This window comes from Pelodiscus sinensis, chromosome 2 (genome assembly GCF_049634645.1).
Source record: "Pelodiscus sinensis isolate JC-2024 chromosome 2, ASM4963464v1, whole genome shotgun sequence".
Classification (NCBI taxonomy): Eukaryota; Metazoa; Chordata; order Testudines; family Trionychidae; genus Pelodiscus; species Pelodiscus sinensis.
Window position 1 is genome coordinate 95,405,429 of NC_134712.1, and position 23,157 is coordinate 95,428,585.

The 23,157-nt window shown below is 42.2% G+C and overlaps 1 long non-coding RNA gene across 1 annotated transcript; it reads right to left on the minus strand.

The window, feature by feature from the left end:
* Positions 1-1,614: 1,614 nt before the first annotated feature.
* On the minus strand, positions 1,615-22,418 carry LOC102448173 (uncharacterized). The gene is made up of 4 exons (XR_331928.4): positions 22,285-22,418; positions 22,098-22,193; positions 4,219-4,371; positions 1,615-1,703 (listed from the first exon to the last, which is right to left on the minus strand). It is a non-coding gene; the product is annotated as an uncharacterized LOC102448173 (long non-coding RNA).
* Positions 22,419-23,157: the final 739 nt, after the last annotated feature.

Here is a 23,157-nt window from a genome sequence, read left to right on the forward strand (position 1 = left end):
TTGAGTGACTGCAGGGGACAAGCTTAAAACTGTATAAATTATTTTAAAACTTACAATAAATAAGAATAAACTTTAAAAACAACAAATGATCTGGTAGAACTTTATAGACGAACAAACATGTAGATTGTATCATAAGCTTTCATGGGCACAGCCCACTTCTTCAGATGACCGGAGTTTTGAGTTTAGGATGTGCAGGCCCAAAATAAATAGGGGAGAAGGGAAAAGGGGGAAGGATAAAGAGAAGGGAGTGGGAAACAAGGAGCAGAGGAAATGAAAATATCAAAGGGCAAAACAAGTAGGCAGAGCTGGTAGTCTATAAGCACCTAAAGCTTGGATAGTTAAACGAAGCAGATAAGGATCATAGGATAGCAATTAGATAGGAAGGGTACTAACGCAAGAATCTACACAGACAAAGAGCTGTTGGCACCTTCATTGAATGTTAGGTTGATAATGTCCCAGCCATCCGTTATCTCGACTGAGAAGGTGATCAGTGGAGGAATTGAATTTGTGGATGAATTGTAATTCCAACACCTCTCTGTGTATTTGGCTTGTAGAATTTGTTTGTGACAAGACAGTTACCTGGAGATCTTTTAAAGAGCGAGTAGGTAGATTGAAGTGTTCTCCCACAGGTTTCTGTATGTTCCCTTTACGTATATCTGATTTGTGTCCATTGATTCTTTCCTGTAGAGACTATCCAGTTTGTCCAATATATATAGCAGTGGGGAATTGCTGGCATCTGATAGCAAGGATCAAATTACTGGATGTACAGTTAAATGATCCTCTGATTTGGTAGCGTATGTTGTTGGCTGTAGTAATGAATTAACTTGAATCGATATGGAAGTGACTCGGTCTCTTTGGAGTGTCCTGGTTTCCCTCAGATCTACATAAACCAAATCACGTGACAGTCAAGATTCCTACTTTCAATGGAATAAGGGATCTTGCGGAAAAGGGCTTATTTTCCGCAAGATCCCGTCTAGACTGGCGCTTTTCTCCAGCAAAACCCCAAGCCGGAAAAAAGCGGCAGCCATGTTCATGCAAATGCCATGGGGGATATTTAAATCCCCCGCGGCATTTGCAATTCCGACTGGTTTCATTAGCATCCCTTTTCCGGAAAGGGGTGCCAATGTAGACACAGCCTAAGAGAAAAATATCAAATACTTAAAAATTTTTGTTTCTCTAATGTCTTAGCACATTTTCACAAGCTGGTTCATGGACACAGACCTTTGCATCTGTGTGAAACCTACAGAAGGCATCTTGAAGGACTGAGCCCTAGATCCTTCATATGGAAAGTTTACAAAATCCTAATTTACTGTAGATCATCTTTACTTTTGCATTTTGCTCAGCTATCATGACATTGCAATGTTTGAGTTCCCAGCAGTGCAGGAAAGATTTGAAATTTAAAAATCTGTTTTATTTTTTAAAATGTCTTGAACATATTTCCTTTTTTTGGATTTTGTAAAATGATCAGTCCCAAAGTCATCTGAATGTTTTAAAGATCTATACCAAAGGTGAAATCCTGTCCCCCACTGAAGTTGACAAAATTCTTGTTGATTTCAATGAGCAAAGAATTTTACCCAAAATAACTATAGGTTACTTACTATACTAGTATCCCTTACCTCTTATGAATTAGATGTTTCCTGAACAGTAAGCAGAGGAAGTCAAGCGCTGTACCTTCTCCCTTCTTGCTTTTCACTTGAGTAAATCTTGTCAAGAGAGAAAAATAAATGAAAAGAAATTACATGATTTTTTTTCAATTGGAAGAAAGGACAGTTTATGAATATATGTATCTCCTTTTCAGCTGTTGTTATTCTTGTGTTTTCACTGAAGGTTACAATGTGGGCTTCAAACTAGATCTCATTATAATCAATAAGAGTCCTTCCAGCAGCTTCATTTGGCTTTGGATCAAAATAATCTAAGGTTCTCTTTGAAATAATACCAGTTGTTATCACCTGTTTCTAAAACACATTATATTAAAGTGCTACATTTATACATTCATAAAAAAAAGGGCAGAATTAACTACTTGACACATATCTGACCATGATTACCTTCCTGAGAGGTAATCCAAACAACGTTGGTTTATTAACTGGAAGTCACAGTCCTTTCCTTTCTTTTCAAGTCTCTTTTTGTTTTTGCTTTGTTTTAATCAAAAGTGCATAATTAAAGTGTATTTGAAAAAAAAACTTAGGCTCTTATACTATATTGCAGTTTCAATTGGCTGTGTTGCAAAGCATATTGATTTCACCGTATGTTGTTGCTTCTTTCTAGTCTCTCATCAACAGACATCAGCAACTGCACTAGCTGCTGACTGCACAAGTAATAACTACCTTGACAGAAGCTGAACTTCTGTCAGAGTGGGGTAGTAAAGAGAATTAGCAATTCCTTTACATAGCTTCAGTAGAAATCATGCCTCTCTAGAGAATCTCACATCTGTGCCATAGTATATTTGGACAGAAAAATAAACATCCAGTGAGAATAGCCCTTTCCAATAACATACTAGCAAGCAAGCCTGAAAGAATGGTCAATGTAGCAAATGTAATTTTATTAAATTAATGTCACAGCAGTAGTAAATATCTGTCCAATCTTTTTAAAGATAAGAAGAATATAAAGTGCAGAGTTTCAAACAAGTCTGTTAGATGTTAGATTTTTGCCCTGCAAATAAACACTTGTCTCCAAGTTCTAAGTCTGTCTTCACCCTCTTTAAAACTTCTTTTACTCCAATCCAATTCACTTTCTTTTCTTCCATTTGGATGTCACCTGTTCAGCAAAATAATTTTCTGGAGCACTTCAGTTAAATAAAGTGTCAATATTTTATCTCTATCTCTATGGGTTTTGTGTGAGATATTAACCCACAGATTTTGTGGATAGATTTGGCAGGATTTTATAGCGTCTCTGGAGACATATGGAATAATTTGTAGTAGCCTGGAGCCCCTTCACTGCCACCTAACAGGAACCTCTGTGTGAGAGAAGGAGAAATCATTGATGCTACTGCCAGCACCACCCACCCAGGAAATACAAAACGATTCATGGAACACTCTGTCCGAGCCTGGACAATGGCAAAAGAATTATATATTCACATCTAAGGCCCAGCTCCGGGAGTCACATGTTTACATCAGACTCTCAGCTTTCATTTTAAAAAAAAGATGGGAAGAATCTAGCCCTCCTGTTAGTGAATTAAAACCTGAAAACATAAACTGAGCATAAATGATGGTCCAACAATGGAGTCTGCAGCTTGAAACAATAGCTTTGCTTGGCATCACCTGCCTTAACCCATCACTCAGAAGAATGGGGCAACTACACCTATGACATAGTTTGGGGCCCCAGCAAAGAACTCTTTGTTACAGGGGAAAGCACAGTGACTCGTCCCATCTACCTGTTGCTAGGTAAAAGGATGCTTCTCAGTCGCTGTCCTTGACAAGGGACAGGCTCCTGCAGCTGTATCTTCTTTAGCAGGATTGGAAAGGTCCCCTGTGCTATTCCAGGTGGAGGATGGGGAGTGTAAGGCTACAGGGCATCTAGAACCTGGATTTTCAGAGTCCCTGAGTGATAGCTGCCTCCATGCTGCCAGAAACACAGAAACATTCTAGCAGCAGAAACAGTCAATACATCAGAAGGCTTGGAGGCTCTCACACACCACAGGATGTGCCACCCACTGAGGGCCTTACTGACAGGACATTCCGAATTGGTGCAGACACCCTACTTGAACTTAGAAAGGACAGAAAAAAATGTGCCTGTGCAAGTAGCCAGAAGGCCATCTAGCAGTTGCTACCCACCTGCTTCTTTGTGCTGCTCATGATGCCTGGTTCCTGACCTTGGCTTTACATCCATTACCCAGTTTCTGACTCACCCTTGTGGTCTGGCTCCTGACTTCTGGCTCGTGATCCTGAATCAACACATGGCTCTGATTCCTGATACCTGAACCTGGCTCTAGCCAGTAGGCCTGTCAGCCATGATCCAGCACGGATAGTGAGACCATGATCGGGTGGTGGAGTCATGGCAATCTCCATGTTACAGTGTGCCTCAGTTCCTATATTTCCTTAATACAACCTGAACTATGCCCTCTTCATATAACTTCATAAATCATTTTTATCAAAGATGCATGAGATGCTGTTTAGTACATGCTTCTTTGCAAGTGAAATATGAGACAAAAGTATTGCATACCACAGACAAATAGAGAAAACAATGTATCAGTTTAAATAAGCTATTTATCGACCATCTCACCATTTTAGTGGGTGGAGGAGACCTCAGCGCTATCACCAGAGAGCTCAGCACCATCACTATTTTGCCGTATATCTCGGCGCTTTGACTACTTTTACTCTGACATGTTCTCAAATATGAATGATCATCTCCTCAAAAGCAGAAGGGCACCACAACCTGAAGATTAAAAAAAAAAAGGAAAAAGTGAGTACTGGGATTTACAAGACATTTAAATAAACCTCATTGTCACACCTCTTCTAAATTACATTTTCATCCATTCTTCTACTCTTTGCTCTAAGACCAGGTCCTAATACATGAAAAAAATCAAGAATAAAAAGCCCACCAAAACCACAGATGAAGAAGAAATCTGAAAAGGATATGGAATTAATTGTGATGAAGTGCCATAGCCTATTTTGCAGGATTTAGCCTTCACATAGTCAATAGCACAATATTAAAGAGTGAAATAATGGGTTTTAAAAGAAGAGATATAAATTTAGATTTAAATGGAGTGACGCTCCTAGGTGAGTATGGTTGAGAGTTATAAAGGGCCTTATTCTGAGTCAATGAAGGCAACAGGCTCCAACTGGTAATACAGATTCAATTTCAACAATAAATGATTACAGAATGACTCAGCAGGATCCATAGACTTGCAAGAGAATCAACTACTATAAAAGAAGGGCGAGAGCAAAGAGGCTTGGATTCCTTCTGCAGCCACAACAGAGCTGGCCACTAGACTGACTTGAGCAAAGACTGGTAACTACAACATCACCTACAGGAGGACTTTTTTTTTTTGGCTGGGGCAGAGGAGAGTGGTACATGTACACTTATGCTTATTCTAATCTCTATTGGTATTTTAAATCTGAGTGCATTGTCTTGTTCCCTGAAAAAGATTCTGTGAGTTTTAATAAATACAAGATAAGGTACCTTGATAGTTTAGATTTATTTTGACAGCCAGAGTCAGAGTCAATGCTGCCTGGATTCATAAGCAGAGCTGGGCAAACTTCAGTTCAGAGAGGAGAGGGGGATTTTGTTCAGGTCAATCAAACAGAACATTGCAAAAAAAAATCAGGACATTCTAAAAAAAAACTATTTTGGGTTAAATACAGTGGAGGTTGTTCCACTCAAAATGGATTTCTCCAGGTGGTGGCTTGAGTGTGGGAGAGCTGTGAAGAGAATTCCCTCTTATGCAGAAATTTTAACATGGGCCCTCCACATTACAGGAGAGTAGCCTAGGACTATGGGATATTCTGGGGCAGGTCTCAAAACTCTCCTGCTGACTCTGTTCCATTTTATATACATAATTAAATAGCTCTTGGAGCAGGGTCTTCATCTTGGCTTTCCTCTATCCTATATGACTGTTCTAACTACCAGGCCATACAGATAGTCGCAGGGCTTGTCTATAAGTTGTAGCCATGTAACTACTCCAATGTACCTGCATCACTGTAGTGCTTCAGTGAAGACGCTACCTATGCCAACAGGAAGGCTTCTCCCTTTGGCATAGGTTTCCCCCACACACACCCTACCGCCCCGGGAGAGATGGTAGCTATGTCAACAGAAGCCCTTCAATCAACACAGTGGGAATTAGGTCAGTATAACTGTGTCACCAGAGACATAAGTTGCTAGTGTAGACCAAGCCTAACTTTCTTTTCCTGGCCCATTCATTCTACATAGCAATGCATAATCACACTACCATATTTTATTACACCTCTTATTCTATAGAGTAAGTTTAAAGATAATCTCTGCATAATTAGAAACAATAGCTATAAAATGATGCATAACAGCATTAGCAACTCTAGACTGTAGCAAAGTATGTGCAAGTATGAAAGATCTTTTGCTTCCTTTTCATTTTTATATTGCACATTTTAAAAATGTGTCTGCTTTTCCAGCTAAATATTCAAGTCTTTAAATGTCTGTACTAATGTATGCACATTCATTCTACTGCAATAAGCACCAGTCATCACAAAATACGACATAAAGCTGAATTATTAATATATTTTATATTAGGTTAACACATTCCATAATGTAATATATTTTTCATTAATACCTATTTTCATATTCAAAGACTTGGACTAAAACACATGCATATTGACTGTATAATTTCTACATCCTAATCAATTAATTGGTATTGAAAACACTTATTTTAAATGTTGATTTATCATTTATAATGGAATACATTGAATCTTCTCCTTGCATGGAATATGTGTGTGTGTGTCTCTCTAGCCAGCTAGTAAAAAACTTAAATGGATATCTATGTTGCTCTTCTCTTTCATTGATGTCTTTCTGAATCAAGGCCCCAAGAGTAAAATGTTCAAAGTGGCTCAGTGATTTCAGAGCCTAAGTTCCATTTTCAAAGGAGATTTAGACACTTAGCTATCTGAGTCTCATTGAAAGTCAATGGAATTTAGGCTCTTAGGATATGTCTAAACTACATGGCTCCGTCGACGGAACCATGTAGATGAGTTTACTAGACATAGGAAAATGAAACGGTGATTTAAATAATCGCCGTTTCATTTAAATCAAAATGGCCACTCTTCTGTGCCGATCAGTTGTTTAGCAGCACAGCGGGGCAGTCTGGATGCGCCACAGTCGACAAGGAAAGTCTTTGTCGACCTCTTTGTTATGCCTCATGAAATGAGGTTTACCAGAGAGGTTGACAAAGGCTTCCTTTGTCGACCGCGTCACATCCAGACAGCCCCGCTGTGCCACCAAACAGCTGATCGGCACAGCACGGTGGCTATTTTGACGTAAATGAAGCAGCGATTATTTAAATCGCTGCTTCATTTTCCTATGTCTAGTAAACTCATCTACATTGCTCCGTCAACAGAGCAATGTAGTCTAGACATACCCTTAAAGGCCAGATTTACAAAGGCCTAGTAGAGCTGAGCAGAGAAAGGTAATTCTGCTTCACAGTGGATTTTCATTTTTCAAAAGTTGGTTACATTCCCATTAGGAAAGAAAACCAAACACTGAGAAAGGGAATGGAGCCCTGGTTCTTGGGCAAACCACGTGACTGTCTGCATCACAGCCATGGATCATGAAAGCCCCGTATTTCCTGGCTGCAAGCCCATCAGAAGGTCAGACTGTTTCCCTGAAATATTCTAATTTCAGTGAGTTGGCAAATTATGTCCAAATAACATTTCTCTAATTTAGATGCCTAGCTCCCATTAATTCTTGAGGAGACATGCATCTATTCGGTTGAAGCACTTCTGAAAATCCCACCTGGTGCCTAGCTGCATCTTTAAGTTCATAAAACTCCTTTGGAAATCTGGCCCTAAGAGCTTTCAGTCACTAAAAATGAAACGATGCTTTTAAAAGTTTTAACCCACAGGCATAAATTGTCATGTACTCATAAAACAACCATTTCTTTTAAAATATGAATAGGTAATATAAAAATTATGCAAGCTAATTCCTGTTCTTCTTGTACTCAACTATAAAAACATTAATGAGGTTCACTGTTAATTTATATCCTAAACACCCAAACACATATATACACATCAATCAGAATAAATTTAAATAATGCGTACATGGATTGATTTGAGTGGGTATGTATTTGGGAAACTTTTTTATATAAGCAAAATAATACTAATATCTATGTAAAGGACACTACCTCACCTGTATACTGACGTGTACATCACTGGAGATACTCCAGCAGGAGTACCAATTGTTCTAGTTTCCTCAGTGTTTATTTACATTTCTTTAATGAAAGACGAATTGAAGCTGGAGATAGTACCCTGGGGCTTTACTAAGGCAATCAAATCTATACACATATGCCCTTACTCCAACATGAAGCACCATTGACTAAATATTGCATAAGAGTTTAATCACTAAATCCAAGCTCACCATGCATTCCTGAAAAGTATAATGTCTCACTGAACTCAGATCTGCACAAGCTCAAGGATCTGCTTGGGCCAAAAGCAAGAGTAAGAAATGTGTCCCATACTGGACAGACTGATTCTAATGCCATTATAAGGAATATTCCTTTAAAAGAGGTGTCATACTCTGGATGAGAAGTTACAAGAGAAATAATCTCTTATCTATTTCTGGTCATACAGCTCCAGCAATGCGGACTCCGTTTTCTCTACACTTTCATCAGAGAGTACAATTTGCAAAGCTTTGACAAATACTCCACCAGCAAGTCTCCCTTCAACGTCACTGCAAGAGCAAGCTGATCTAAGGTGCTAAGTAACTACCAAACAGTCTGAAGTAAGTGCTATACTCACTCCCTGTCAAATGCAACTTTTTGTTCCCCACATTTCCTTCCAGCAGAGATAAATTTCACTTTAACACTCTGTTCTTGTTTTCCCTACCTCAAAGAACACCATATTTTAGACAGACTAGGGGCCAGAATTAATGCCCACAAATCACATTATTATCCATCTAAGTAAGGTTTTTGCATATCACCTCTTACCAAGCAGAAATCCAACTGCCAAAACCAAAAAATGTTGTCCTCTAGTAAGTGTGCAAGCTCAAGCTGAAGACCCTAATCAGCCAGAGAAGAACCCACCCCCTTATGGAATGCTCAGTAATTCATTGAGTGTGCTCACGAAACTCTCACCAGACGTTCTTACAAGCTTTGTTGCCATGAAGCAATTGAGCTGAGTATTTCATTATTTCTCTTGGAAAAATGGTAGGGTTTGGGAAGTGCCATTTATGTCTGGGGATGGGGGTTGTATACATTGGGTGTAATTTCACTGATATTAGTAATCTGGCTCCAGAATCACACACTAGAAATGGAGTTTCCTAAATCCTATTTCTCCCACAAAACTGTTATTAGTCAACACCCACCTAAGTTTTTTTGAATGTATATATTTCCTAAATCCATTCTTGTCATAGTTGAAAAGCAAGTAAGTTTTTGTTGTCACTTCCCCATTTTCGTTAAGAAATTCAGTTTAATTAAAGAGCAAAATTGAAGCATGCCCAAGCATATTAACTATTTAAAATTAATCCTCAGGTTTTTTTGCAGCCTAACCCCTTCTGGCACCATGATTCACTATTTTCTCTGAGAGCTCATCCTATTGTGAGTCACATTTTATGAATGTAATTTCCATGGTAACCATGGAATGTGGCTGAGAAGTGGGAAGTGAAGGCAACATCAATGTTTGTGCATGATGGTGACATTTTGTGGAGGGACCCAGCCTCAATGATATGAAGATTTTTTTTAGGACATTAGCCACACTTCAGAAAATGTAATTTAGATCAGTGAATATACGAAGCAACGAGTCATACACTTTTACACACATTAACTGAAAAAGTTTCCATTTCTAGCACATGCAACCACAATATACAAACACATACTATAAATGATATTAATAAGAATTCTTAAATATATAGCCACAAAAATCATTTTAAAACAACAACCTAAAATTCTGTTTCCAGCACTGCTGCCCAAAATCTGTTAACCTAGGATGGGTCAGTCCACCTTCTTGTGACACAGGTTACCTATATGCTACATGGGGATAATAATGAGCCTTATATGACAAAGTTTTTGTGGGGAAAAAAATCACCTCTTCTCCCCCAACAGACATAACTATGCTGCCAAAGAAAACCATGTGTTTGTTGGCAAGTATGCCAACAAAAGTGCTTCCGTCAGCATAACTAATGTTGCCCATAGATCCTTTTGCCAATATATGGTCTGACAAGCTTTGAAACACCAGGGGATTTAATTCATTAATGCCTAGAAAACAGAGATAGCCTTGAACAGAGGGTGCCATGGAAATACAAAATGTGTATATATATATATACATACACACACACACACACACATACACACAATACAAAGTGTATATACTGTACACACACACATACACACTCACTCTGCATTCCCTAATACTAATATTAGTTATGCGGTTCCTTAGAATGAAGATTAGATGTCACAGACAAAGCTCAAATTTATTCAAACTCTCTTCTAATTATCCAAATCTATAGAATCTACAAACTTGAAGTCTCCAAAAATAGACTCTTCCCCAAAACTTCTGGCATGAGCTTTTCTGTTTTCACTGGGTCTGAGAATATCACAAATTAGTAAGTACAGCTGTAAAAGAACACTTAAAAATTAAGTTATCTAAAAAAAGTACTATCATAAAAGATTTGCCTTGTATTAAATTTCTGGGAAGGATTCAGGACTGTGTAACTTACCTCACCTTTGACTCTTGGGAACAAGTATTATAAATAGATTTTAACCGCTACACATGTTGAATACAGGCAGTCTGGGCTGTCAGCTGACCGCGCGCTGCGCGGCTTGACTCTGGTTTGCTCTGCTTTGCCCCCACCCCCACCCCCCGACCCCCTGGTCTGCAGACCAGGGAGACGGGGGGGGGGGGCAAAGCAGAGCCAAGCCGTGCAGCACGCGGCCAGCTGACAACCCAGACGTGTCTGGGCTGTCCGCTGCCCGTGTGTTCCGCCGCTTTGCTCCCCGTCCCCCTGGTCTGCAGACCAGGGGGACGGGGAGCAAAGCAGAGCAAAGCCACGGAGCCCGAGGGCAGCAGGACAGCCACGGCGCATCTGGGCTGTCCCGCTGTCCCCGTGCTCCGCGGCTTTGCTCCGGACACCTGTGGTACAGCAGCTGGGGCGCTGCCAGTTGGTCCCGTAGCGCCGCTCTGGACGCTACTGGACCAACCGGGCAGCACCCCAGCTGCTCTGCCCCAGACGTTCTGATTCAGCCACTGCTGGTCAGTTTCAGCAGCGGCTGAATCAGGACGCCTGGGGCAGAGCAGCTTGGGTGCTGCTGGGTTGGTCCAGTAGCGCCGAGGAGCTGCGGCGCTACTGGACCAACCCAGAAGCACCCCAGCTGCTCTGCTCCAGGCGTCCCCAAGTCAGCCGCTGCTGAAACTGACCAGTGACTACGGGACCAACTGGCAGCACCCCAGCTGCTGTACCACAGGTGTCCGGAGCAAAGCCGCGGAGCACGGGGGCAGCGGGACAGCCCAGACGCATCGTGGCTGTCCTGCTGCCCTCGGGCTCCGTGGCTTTGCTCTGCTTTGCTCCCCGTCCCCCTGGTCTGCTGGAGACCAAGGAGAGGAAGGGCCCCGTTCGTAACTGCGGATCTGACATAAGACCAGGAGAGGAAGCAGACCAGGGAGAGGAAGCAAAGCGGCGGAAAACGCGGGCAGTCCGCTGCCCACGCGCTCCGCGGCTTGGCTCTGCTTTGCTCTGCTTTTCCCCCTCCCCCCGTTCCCCTGGTCTGCAGACCAGGAGGACGGGGGGGCAAAGCAGAGCCAAGCCGCGGAGCATGCAGCCAGCTGACAGCCCAGACGCGTCTGGGCTGTCAGCTGGCCACGTGCTGCACGGCTTGGCTCTGCTTTGCCCCCTCCCCCCCCGTCTCCCTGGTCTGCAGACCAGCGGGACGGGGGGGGCAAAGCAGAGCAAAGCAGAGTCAAGCTGCGGAGCGCGCGGCCAGCTGACAGCCCAGACGCGTCTGGGCTGTCAGCTGGCCGCGTGCTCCGCGGCTTGGCTCTGCTTTGCCCCCCCGTCCCTCTGGTCTGCAGACCAGGAGGACGGGGGGGGCAAAGCAGAGCAAAGCAGAGCCAAGCCGCGGAGCGCGTGGGCAAACCAGGGAGAGGAAGACCCTCCCTGCTGGAGACCAGGGAGAGGAAGGGCCCCGTTCGTAACTGCGGATCCGACATAAGTCGGATCCGCGTAACTCGGGGACTGCCTGTACTTCCAAACAAGCCTCTTCTTGGTTTTTTCCCCCATCCAGTGCTGCCCCTTATGCTCAGGAGAAGTTCCCTGCAAACATTTGCAAAAGTTACTCTTTATTATCCTCCAAGTCTACTCAAAATCCTCCTTTATTAAATTGCGTACACAATTTTTGGCAACAGATAAACCTGCTAGTATTCTGATAATGCTGCCTATTTTGCCTATCATACTGACCAGCACTGTCACACACACTTATATTCCCCTGTTGGTCTGTCCATTTCCATCTTTTGTCTTTACACTAATACTTGGATTCTAAATTCTACGAAGCAGAGACTATTGTTTACCTTTACAATGCCTAGCACAATGGGATTCTGGTCCATGACTAGGGCTAGTACGATGGTAATAAAAATAAATAACACATAATTAGATTTACTCTATGAATAACCCCCACTCACTTCATATGTTTGCAGGATCAGACTCATAGGTTTTTGGGAGAAACTTATATTTTTCACTTCCATTTTTAACCCACATTAAATATTGCTATATCCCTTCTAAGTCTGTTTGCTTTTCTATACTAGAACCTTAGCTAGAAGAAATCAGTACAGCTCTACCCAAGCCAATGGAACTCTGCCCTGTTTATAACAACTGTACATCTGGCAGAAAAAATACCCTGGGTACCACAGATATAACTGTCTGCCATTAAAAGTCATCATTAATCTACAAGTTATCAACCATAGTACAAACACCAGCAATTCTAGTTGTTTATAATCATAACATAAGAAGGGCCATACTGAGTCCATACACCAAAGATCCATCTAATCTGTTATACTGTCTTCTGACAGTGGCCAATGCCTGGTACCTCAGGGGAGATGTACAGAGCACATAATCATCAAGTGATCCATCTCCTGTTGTCCATTCCCAACTGAAGTGACCATACTTGCAAACAGTTCTTAATATGGGGTGTACAATGGATTTATAGGAAGGAAATATTATTTTTTCTGTCTTGTTACTTATCCTTTCTTAATGATTTCCATCATTCTGTTAGGCTTTTTTTTTTTAACTGCCATTTCACATTGATTGCAATAGGCCTTCTGTTTTCTTTACTTTTTTGTTTCTCCTGTTTTATTCATAGTACAATAAACTTCCGATAATCTGGCACCTTTAGGACCCAGGGGGTGCCGGATTATCAGATTTGCCAGACTATCGGAAGGGGGGGCTATGACGGGTCTGGGGTGGGGGGGGGATGCCACCCCAGACCCCTCATAGCCTCCCCTTCTGATAGTCCGGCTCTGCCCCAGGCATCCCTGATTCAGCCGCTGCTGGTCAGTTTCAGCAGCGGCTGAATCGGGGACAGTTGGGGTGCTGCCAGGTTGGTCCTGCAGCCCCGAGGGGCAGCGCTATGGGACCTACCCGGCAGCACCCCAGCTGCTCTGCCCCCGGCTTCCCGGATTCAGCCGCTGGTCAGTTTTAGCAGCGGCTGATTCGGGGAAGCTGGCGGCAGAGCAGCTCCAATGGTTCGGCTGCCTGGAGCATTTCCGGGTTCCTGATGGTGCTGGACCATCAGGAGTGCTGGACCATCAGATGCCGGACCATCGGAGTTTTACTGTATCACGTAACCTGAATAGTTCTCTCTTGTCCACAGGAATTCACATTCAGGGAGTGTAAACAACACACAGGCTCACTTGAACAAATATACCGATAGAATGTAAGGTCAACAACCAAAGCTCAGGTGGTTGAGTAGTGATATTAGAGAACATCAATAATCACATTCCAATCCTCACTTGTTATTTACTATCATTTAAGCAGTTCTCTCTTGTTAGCCATGCTCAGAAGGAGTCATTTTCCTTCACACAGGACTGTACATTTAACTTTTGCTTGCCTCATCCTATTCATGCAGCTTCTTCAATATGTTAAATACCATCACCTGTCATCATCAGTAATTTCCAATAATTCCCCTGTGAAAGTTATAGTTTTATTTATTACATGCTTATTATATATAGGTTTATTATATATTGGCTATAAATTTATTAGCTTGGCATAAATGCCAGTAAGAAAGAATGTGTTTCTAAATAACAGAGGCAAAAGCAATTTAATTGCAAGTAAAACATATTAACTACCATTCACCCTATGTGATAAAATACATTGGGATTTCAAGATTGAAATAAAATTGGATTTACAGTTGTGCCCATGCTACCTACCATGAGTTTTAAGATTTAAGGATTAGATATAAAAATGGTTTATAAAAATGAAAGCACTATTCACAGTATATTGCAACTTTGATACAGTAAGGCCTGTTATCAGTAGACATGTTGAGTTTCAATTGTCATTAGCTGTACGATTAGAATCACCATAACTCCCCCTTTTTTAAAATTTGAGCCATCCACAGAAGTATTCTAGATGTAGATTTAATTCTTTCATCCCCCTTTGATGCATGAAATTTTTTTTTCAAAAAAGCCAACATGGTTTTGGAGCCTAGCCCCATTTTCAAAAGTTAGCGGGGTACCTAGAAGCTGACGTCCCATTCATTCAATCATTTTTTGGAAATTGTTCCCACAATGAATTGAAAAAATTGGAAGAGGTTAAAATAATTCTCAGTAAAAAGTGGTAGACTTTTCAGGTTATTTTACTCAGCAAAATTATCTGGAGAATGGTCAGATGTCAAGCAGAAACTAAGATTTGTATTATAGGAGCAGAAATAAAACATCAGAACAATATTCTATCTAATTTCTGCCCCAGACCTCTGAAGGCACATCTTGCATCTGCCTCCAACTGCATGCTCTATCACCACTCATGGTCCATCACATCATTCTCTTATTTGTGCATCTCTAGTTAAATTTTTTCATATTTATCATGTGCTTCTTGTTAATGGTCCAATCTAGATCACATTTCTTGATAATTATGGCACTGTAATTGTAATTAATCTGTGAGAAATGAAGTCCATTTGAAGCCCATAGTCCAGAGAGTTCATTCTCTGTGTATATTTAGATTCCATGGTTATGAACACTACAGAAAACCCTGAAATTGATAATTTATTACAACAATTCAACACATTTACTTGTTTACCCTAACTCTTATTGGCATTCTCAATTTCCATCCATGTGTACTTATCAATAGCATTCTGAAACCTATAATTAAAAGGATATTTTAAGTCTATGTCAGTATAATAATTTGCTTTATATTATTCTGCAATTACATTGGAGAACTTTAAAATAATAAAAATTGGAGTTTAATTAACTATATATTTAGATGAGAATAAGACATTAACTGATTCACAGACCTGAAAGTCCTTCAGAGCATGTGACAAATCAATGTGTTTTCCTTGTGAAATAGGTTTTGCATATCAAACTCTGATTTAGCTGAAAGATTTGTAAAACATCATCTAGTTACGCAGCTTTCAATTGCATACAAAACTGGTATGTAAGGGGGACATTTTCAAAACTGCTCAGCACACACCAACCGCAGTGGGAGTTCTGAACTTCTGGGTATTTCTTTGAGATGCCTAAAGGGGAATTGAGCTCCTTGGAAATCTCTCCACATTAAAGTCAATACTATTTTAGGTATAATAAGTTTGTTCTAGATGTGCCCATTCTGGACAATAACATTAGAAGAACACAAGAAGCAATGGGCTTAAATTGCAGCAAGGGAGGTTTAGGTTGCACATTAGGAAAAACTTCCCAACTTTCAAGTGGTTAAACACTGGAATAAATTGCCCAGGGAGGTTGTGGAATCTCTGCCACTGGAGATATTTAAGAGCATGTTAGACAGACATCTAATAATGACTACTGCTATAGATGGTACTAGAAATTGTGCAGGCAGCTCCTCTGTGCCAAAACCACCTTTTACTAGTGTTTAACCATACTCTCTCCCAGAGTATGCTCGACATTGCCAACCCCACAAGTCAATCTGCCTCCCCACATACACACACCAAAAAAAATCTGAGATTTTTTTTTTTAAACAGGGTCTTAATTGCCTTGTTGATTCTGAACATTGAGGGTGCAACTTGTCTCACATTTTCAGCCTTCTCTGTGCAACAATGGGAGCTTTCATCTTTGGTGTTTAAGATTGAAGCTATGATTTTCATGTAACTACTGGACTCCAGAAGTTTCAATAAACACACCAAATATTACAAGATTCATGATCAAAATCAGAAGTGTTGGCAACAGAGGAAATGTGGATTTCTTTATCAAGTTGCAGGCAAACCTGCCACAGTATGCTAACGTTTGTAAAACCTTTCTAAAGTGAAAGATTGGTTCCCTAACTAGTACAGAAGGCACTGAAAATAGGTTTAGATGAGCAGACAAGTCGCAACACTTCAGGCCCATGACTAGCGGGCTTGCGGAGTATGCAGGGAATCTACTCTCTGATATTTCGTAGTTTCAGGAGCAGGTGACTCGGCTTGCTTCCCAGCCAAATCCATCTCCCACTTCTTCACATAAGTCTAAGAACCACTCTACTTCTTAGGCTGAGGGTATGTCTACACTACCCCGCTAGTTCGAACTAGCGGGGGTAATGTAGTCATCCGCAGTTGCAAATGAAGCCCAGGATTTGAATTTCCTGGGCTTCATTTGCATGAAGCCGGCCGGCGCCATTTTTAAATGCCGGCTAGTTCGAACCCCGTGCTGCGCGGCTACACGCGGCACGGAGTAGCTAGTTCGGATTAGGCTTCTAATCCAAACTAGCTGTACGCCTTGTGGAACGAGGTGTGCAGCTAGTTCGGATTAGGAAGCCTAATCCAAACTAGCTACTACGTGCCGTGTGTAGCCGCGCGGCACGGGGTTCGAACTAGCCGGCATTTAAAAATGGCGCCAGCCGGCTTCATACAAACGAAGCCCGGGAAATTCAAATCCCAGGCTTCATTTGCAACTGCGGATGACTACATTACCCCCGCTAGTTCGAACTAGCGGGGTAGTGTAGACATACCCTGAGAGAAGAGGGGCTTTTTGGCCTCAGAGATCTGCTTTTCAAATCCAGAGTAAAAGGCCAAATACAGAAATGGGAGGAAATGGCCTGTAAGATGCTTGAATGGGCAGAAGAGGAAGGCTTCCAGAAAGTTTTTAAAATTGCAAGTTTGTTCCAAGTAGATTCTCACTTGTGCATATTCAAAACATTAGGAAAAACTTCCTGTCAGAGTGGTTAAACACTGGAATAAATTGCCTAGGAAAGTTGTGGAATTTCCATCACTGGAGATATATAAGAGCAGATTAGATAGACATCTATCAGGGATGAGATGGTACTTGGTCCTGATGTGAGGGTAGGGGACTGGATTCGATAACCTCTTGAGATCCCTTCCAATTCTAGTGTTCTATGAAAACCTGGCAGTTGGTCTCAGTTGGATACCATAGAAGGAACATGAACCAGCTGATCAGCAGGGAGAATGACTGATGGCCACCTTGGACTGCAGGTAGTGATCTCTCCCTCACTATCTCCCATCCATCAAAGTGAAGAATCTGAATGCTGTGGTGGCAACAGAAGAAGAGCATACTCCAATGGCTGAGAAGAAAGTATAACCTGCTCTCAATGCTGAGAGATTGATAGCCACAACATCCAAGAGGAGGAAGTGAAGGGTGATGGTTGTGGTGGGGGACACCCTTCTGAGGAGGACACAGGCATATTTTTGGCGATATCTTGGTAAGGAATAATAGACCACCAAATCAGGAGGATGAGGTGGATGTGGCATTTTTAGAACAAATAACAGTAACAGCCAAAACACAAGACCTGGTAGTAACAGGGACTTTACTCAGATATCTGTTGGAAAGAAGAAAACTGTCAAACATAAAATATCCAATAAATTCTTGACAAGTAATGAGGAAAATACATTGCTTCAGGTAGAGAAAGTAATGATGGAGGCAGTCATTTTAGACTTGATACTAACAGGAATTGGTTGTGAATTTGAAGATTGCAAGTAATGTAAGTGAGAGTTAATTAGATTCCATGATTCTAAAGAAAGGAAGGAGAGAGCACAGCAGAATAAAAACAATAGCCTTTAGATAAATAGACTAACAAAATCAGACTACTAGGAGTGAGCCTTATGGGAAGAAAATCTAAAGGGAAAGGAGTTCAGAAGAGCCAATGGTTCTTCAAAGAGACCATTTTAAAGGCACAACAGCAACTAATCCTGATGCAAAAGAAAGACTGGAATAATAAGAAGAAGCCAGTATGGCTCCACCAGTAGCTATTCTATAGCATTAAAATAAAAAAAAAATCCATCCCACAAAAAGCAGAAACATGGATAAATTGCAAATTATGAGTACAAAAGAATAGCATAAGCATGTGGAAACAAAATAAGAAAGGTTAAGGCACAAAATAAGCTACATTTTGCAAAGGATGTAAAAGGTAATATGAAGAGGTCCTATAAGTACCTTAGAAGCAAGAAAAAAATGAAGGAGGAGAGTGTGGGTCTTCAATTTAGCTTGGAAGGATTACATCAAGAAGACCGAGATGTTTAATTGCTATTTGGCTTCAGTCTTCACTAAAAAGGCAAATTGTGACTAGATACTTAAAACAATCAATATTAACAAAAAGGAAGGAAAAGGGAAAGAACATATTAAAGAATATTTAGATAAGTTTGATACATTCAAGTCAGCAAGGCCTGATGGAATTCATCAGAAAGGAGCTATTTCAGGACTATTAGCAATTGTCTTGGAGAACTCGTGGAGGACAGATGAATAGAGAAGGGCAAACATAGTACCTATCTTTAATAAAGAGGAAACAAAAAGAACCTGAGGAATATCAGACCATTCAGTCTAACTTAGATATTTGGAAATATATTGGAACAAATTATCAAATAATCAGTTTATAGCCACATAGAGGATAGCAGAGTTATAAGAAAGAGACAACATGGATTTGTCAAGAACAAATCTAATCTAATTTTCCTCTTTGACAGAGTTGCACATATAGTGCATGAGGGAAGCTGTAGACATGATGTATCTTGATTTTAATGGGAGTTTGATGCAGTCCCACATGAAATTATCATATGCAAAGTAGGGAAATATGGTCTAGATTAAATTATTGTAAGGTAGGTGGGTGCACAAATGATTGAAAGATCATACTCAAAGAACAATCAATGGTTTGCTGTCAAGCTGGGAAGGCATATCTATTGGGAATCAATAATATTGAAATTTTCTTTAATGACTTAGATAATGCAGGGAGGAGTGTGTTTACAGTGTTTGGGGATAAGACCAATCTGGGAAGAGATGCAAGGACTTTGGAGGACACGGTTAGAATTCAAAATAAATTAGAGAATTGGTCGGACAACAAGATGAAATGAATAAAGACAAATGTAAAGTATTACACATGGGAAGGAAAAATCAAAGGTACAAATACAAAATGAGGAATAATGGGTTATGCAGTGGTACTGCTGACAGGGATCAGTGGTTATAATCAATCACAAACTGAAGATGAGTCAACAATGTGATGCAGTTGCCAGGAAGGCTAAAATATGTCTGGGATGTATTGAAAGGAATGTTGTATGTAAGGGTATGTCTACAGTACAGCATTATTTTGAAATAAGCTATTTCAAAATAGTTATTTCGAAATAGCGCGTCCACACTGAGTGGACACTAAATTGCATTTAAGGCCAGCCGGAACCAGGTCCAGCAGGGCATCAGGTCAGGAGTTACTTTGTGTGGCTGCTGCCTGAGGCTGAGGCCTGTGTTTAAAGGGACCCCTCATGGACAGCTGGCTCTCAGGTTTCCCTGCTTGCTTGCCTATCTCGATGAGGGACAACAAAACTTTTTGTCTCTGCATGCTCTGGATGCCCTCACTCGGGACACCACAGCACTCTGCAACATGGAGCCAGAGCTGCCCCTGAGCACTCTGGCGCTTCCCTTGGTCACATTGCTTTGAGCCTGGCTATCTGCAGGCTGCCATCTGGGAGGTCCATCGGGGGGCTGTCAGTATCCAGGAGGCCCTGCGGGACAGCTTCCACCCTGAGGAGCACTAAGAGTCTCCCTAGTCTGCCCCACTGAGGACTTGTGCCTCATTCCTCCCTCACATCCTTCCATTTACCCCCACCAGCCCTGCTTCCTGATGTAAAATAAAATACACGTGTTTTCATAAACACAAACTGTCTTTATTTAACAAAACTGGGGAGGCGGGGATGAAACTCTGGTGAGACTGGGGAAAGAAAGTAGGAGAGGGGAGGAGACAGGGTGAGAGAGGGGAGGGGGAAACCTGGGAGGAGGGAGCTGGAAGGGGGAAGCAAGGGGAAGAAGAGGGAGGGGAAGCTCAGGGCTCAGGGGTGGGGTTCTCGCTGGACCAACTTAATTTTCATGAGAACCTGGTCCTGGGTTCTCATGTGGCCTTTGGTGGCCAGGCTGGCAGCTATCCTGCCCTAGACAGTCATGTTCCTCCATCTAGTGTGTAGATCATGGACACTGGGGGCATCCCCCTCAAACCCGAATAAGGTTCATGATCTCTGCCCTGAAACAGGAAGGCGCCTGCCTTCTCTGGGCCCTGTCAGGCTCCTGGGAGCTGGCAAGCTACTCCTGGGGAGCGGTGGAGGGCTGACTGCCGGTGGCCTGATGGCTCATGTTTTAGGGCCACTGTGTGCTAGCTCTGGGCTGGCAGGCTTGGAGCTGGCACAGGCACTGTGGCTACAGTCTATCCCGTTAAGGGCTCCGAGGATGGGGGAGGGAGAGGAGTGTTCTTGGTTGAGGCTGGAGTGGCCACCAGGGCACCCTGGGAAGGCTGGAGGCCCCCTATTTTGAAATAAGTGTCTACACAGCACTTATTTCGAAATAACTATTTCGAATTTGGCGTTATTCCTTGTAGAATGAGGTTTACCAAATTCAAAATAAGATCTCCGCTATTTCGAATTTATTTCAAAATAGTGGTTTGGCTGCGTAGACGCTAGGAAAGTTATTTCGAAAGAAGGGCTGCTAGACATAACCTAAGACCTTAGAGGTTATTGTCCTATTGTAATCAACACAACTGAGACTTCAGTAATGTCCATTCCTGGGTGTCACACTTTAAAAAGGATGTGGACAAAAGAGAATCCAGAGGAGAGAAACAAAAATGAGAAATGGTTTAGAAAACCTGACCTATGGGAAAAAATTAAGAAATGGGCATTCTTAGTTTTGAGATAAGAAGATGGCGGGGGGGGGGGGGACGGGCACTAGATTACACTCCTTAAATATATTAGGGACTGTTTTAAAAGGACTGTGATCAATTGTTTCCTACAGCAATTGGAAGTAGGTCAAGAAGTAATAGGTTTCATCTGTAGAAAAGGAGATTTGGATTACATATTAGGAATTTTTTTCTAACTATAAGGGTGGTTAAGTTCTGGAATAAGATTGCAAGAGAGACTGTGGAATCCCCATCACAGGGGGATTTTTAAGAACAGCTTACACAAGCAGCTGCCAGCTATGGTCTAGTTTTACTTAGTTCTGTCTCAATACAGAGGGCTAAACTAGCTAACGTCTACACTTCTATGATTCTGTAAAAAAGGCCCCAAATGTTCAACTTCGTAAAGATGCAAGATGCTACAACCCATCTCCAAACACACCCACAATGCAACGGCTGACCAAAATATGGGTTCACTTCAGTCAATGGAAAATGTGTGTTTTTTAGTATAACAGTGTTTCTTCTGTACCACTACTTCTTGTCCTGGTACATTGTAAATATTGATAGCATAGAGTAAGTGTGTTTAAAATAAGGGGTTGAATGTTGGGAGTGTGGTCACATCATGAGCCAGGAAATATAGTGAGTTCTAGGACTGGGAGATGGCAGAGAAAAATGAAGATGTTCCTTTTGGAAGGATAATGATAAATATAAATAGAGAGGAGCCTGTGAACCTATAAATTTATTGATTATTCTCAATATCAGATAACACCATTGTATAACTAGGGGTGAAATCAGGACCTTTAGGTTTTGCTTAAATATTTGATTCTTTGAAAAGTCAAATCTCTGCCCTTCGGTAGTTTCCATGCCAGTTTGATTAAGTCACAATATTGCATCAAAAACAGACTTACCATGCTGCTCTTGGTCGGTATTAAAAAAAATGCACACACTCAAAATTAGGCCAAGAAATGATTCAGCACATTTCTTGCCAACTTTTTAAATGGTTTTACACAATTTAATGATATCTAAATGCACTAGAAGGCTTTGTTGCTCGAATGTCTGTTTCAACTTTTTCTATTTTATTAAAAATATAATTTTAAAAGTACACCTTGCTTAATTTTATCCTAATTAGACAAACAGCTTGAATAGTTTTACTTTATTTATAGTAAAAAGTGTTCTGAAGAAGGCACAATGTAGTATTTTCTTACCATAAATGAAGAACTTTGAGTGGGAGTGTAGCCGGTAAGAGTAAGTCTCAGGTCCGACACTGGGTTCCCAAAGTACAAAGGACGCCACACAGGTATCTGTCAAGCACAAGTAGTTTATTTCTTGACAGCTAACAGCTGTGCCCCATAAATGGAAGAACAATATAACAAAGAAAGCGGCATATCTTACATCCCTTCCTGCAAGCTTGGGACTTCGGGTAGGCTGCGGATGAAGTGGGAGGTTGTCTCAGTTTCTGAGGCACTGGTACCCATCGGCGAAGTCTGATTTGCTAGGCTCTGAGGCAGCCTTAAATACAGTTTTCCTGCCCTGTTTGGCAGTTTGGAAATTTCCAGGGCTTACTAATTAGTGCTGATGTAGAGCTTAGCTGTTAGTCATTGATCTGGTTCTGATCTGGATCTTCTTGTCCTTTGGCCCTGTTTACGTCATCAGTACAGGCAGTCCCCGACTTACGTGGATCCGACTTACGTCGGATCCCTAGATACGAACGGGGTGAGGCAACTCCCGCACATGCGCAGCAGCATTCCCGGGGCTCGCTCACCTGGGTCCTAGGATCCTCCTCCTCCTCCGGCCGGCTCCGACTGGGGTCCCGGAGAGCTGCCGGGCAGAGGAAAAGTGCCTCCCCCGGCCAGCAACAGGCTGCCCCCTCCCCTGAGCAACAGGCTGCCGAACAGACAAAAGCAGCCTCTCTGCCCCTCCTCCCCCTATACATGCCGGGCTCCCGGAGCGCAGCAGCGTCCCCGGGGCTCGCTCACCTGGGTCCTAGAATCCACCTTCTCCTGCTCTTCGGCCGGCTCCAACTGGCCTCTGCCTGCAGCAGCTGGCCACAGGGACAGGGATCCCGCAGAGCTGCCGGGCAGAGGAAAAGTGCCTCCCCACGCCCGCTCCCCCCCCCCCCCGCAGCCTCGCATCCTGCACACCTCCCCCTCCCCCCCTGCCAGCAACAGGCTGCCCCCTCCCCTGAGCAACAGGCTGCCGAACAGCAGACAAAAGCAGCCTCTCCGCCCCTCCTCCCCCTATACATGCTGGGCTCCCTGGGCAAAC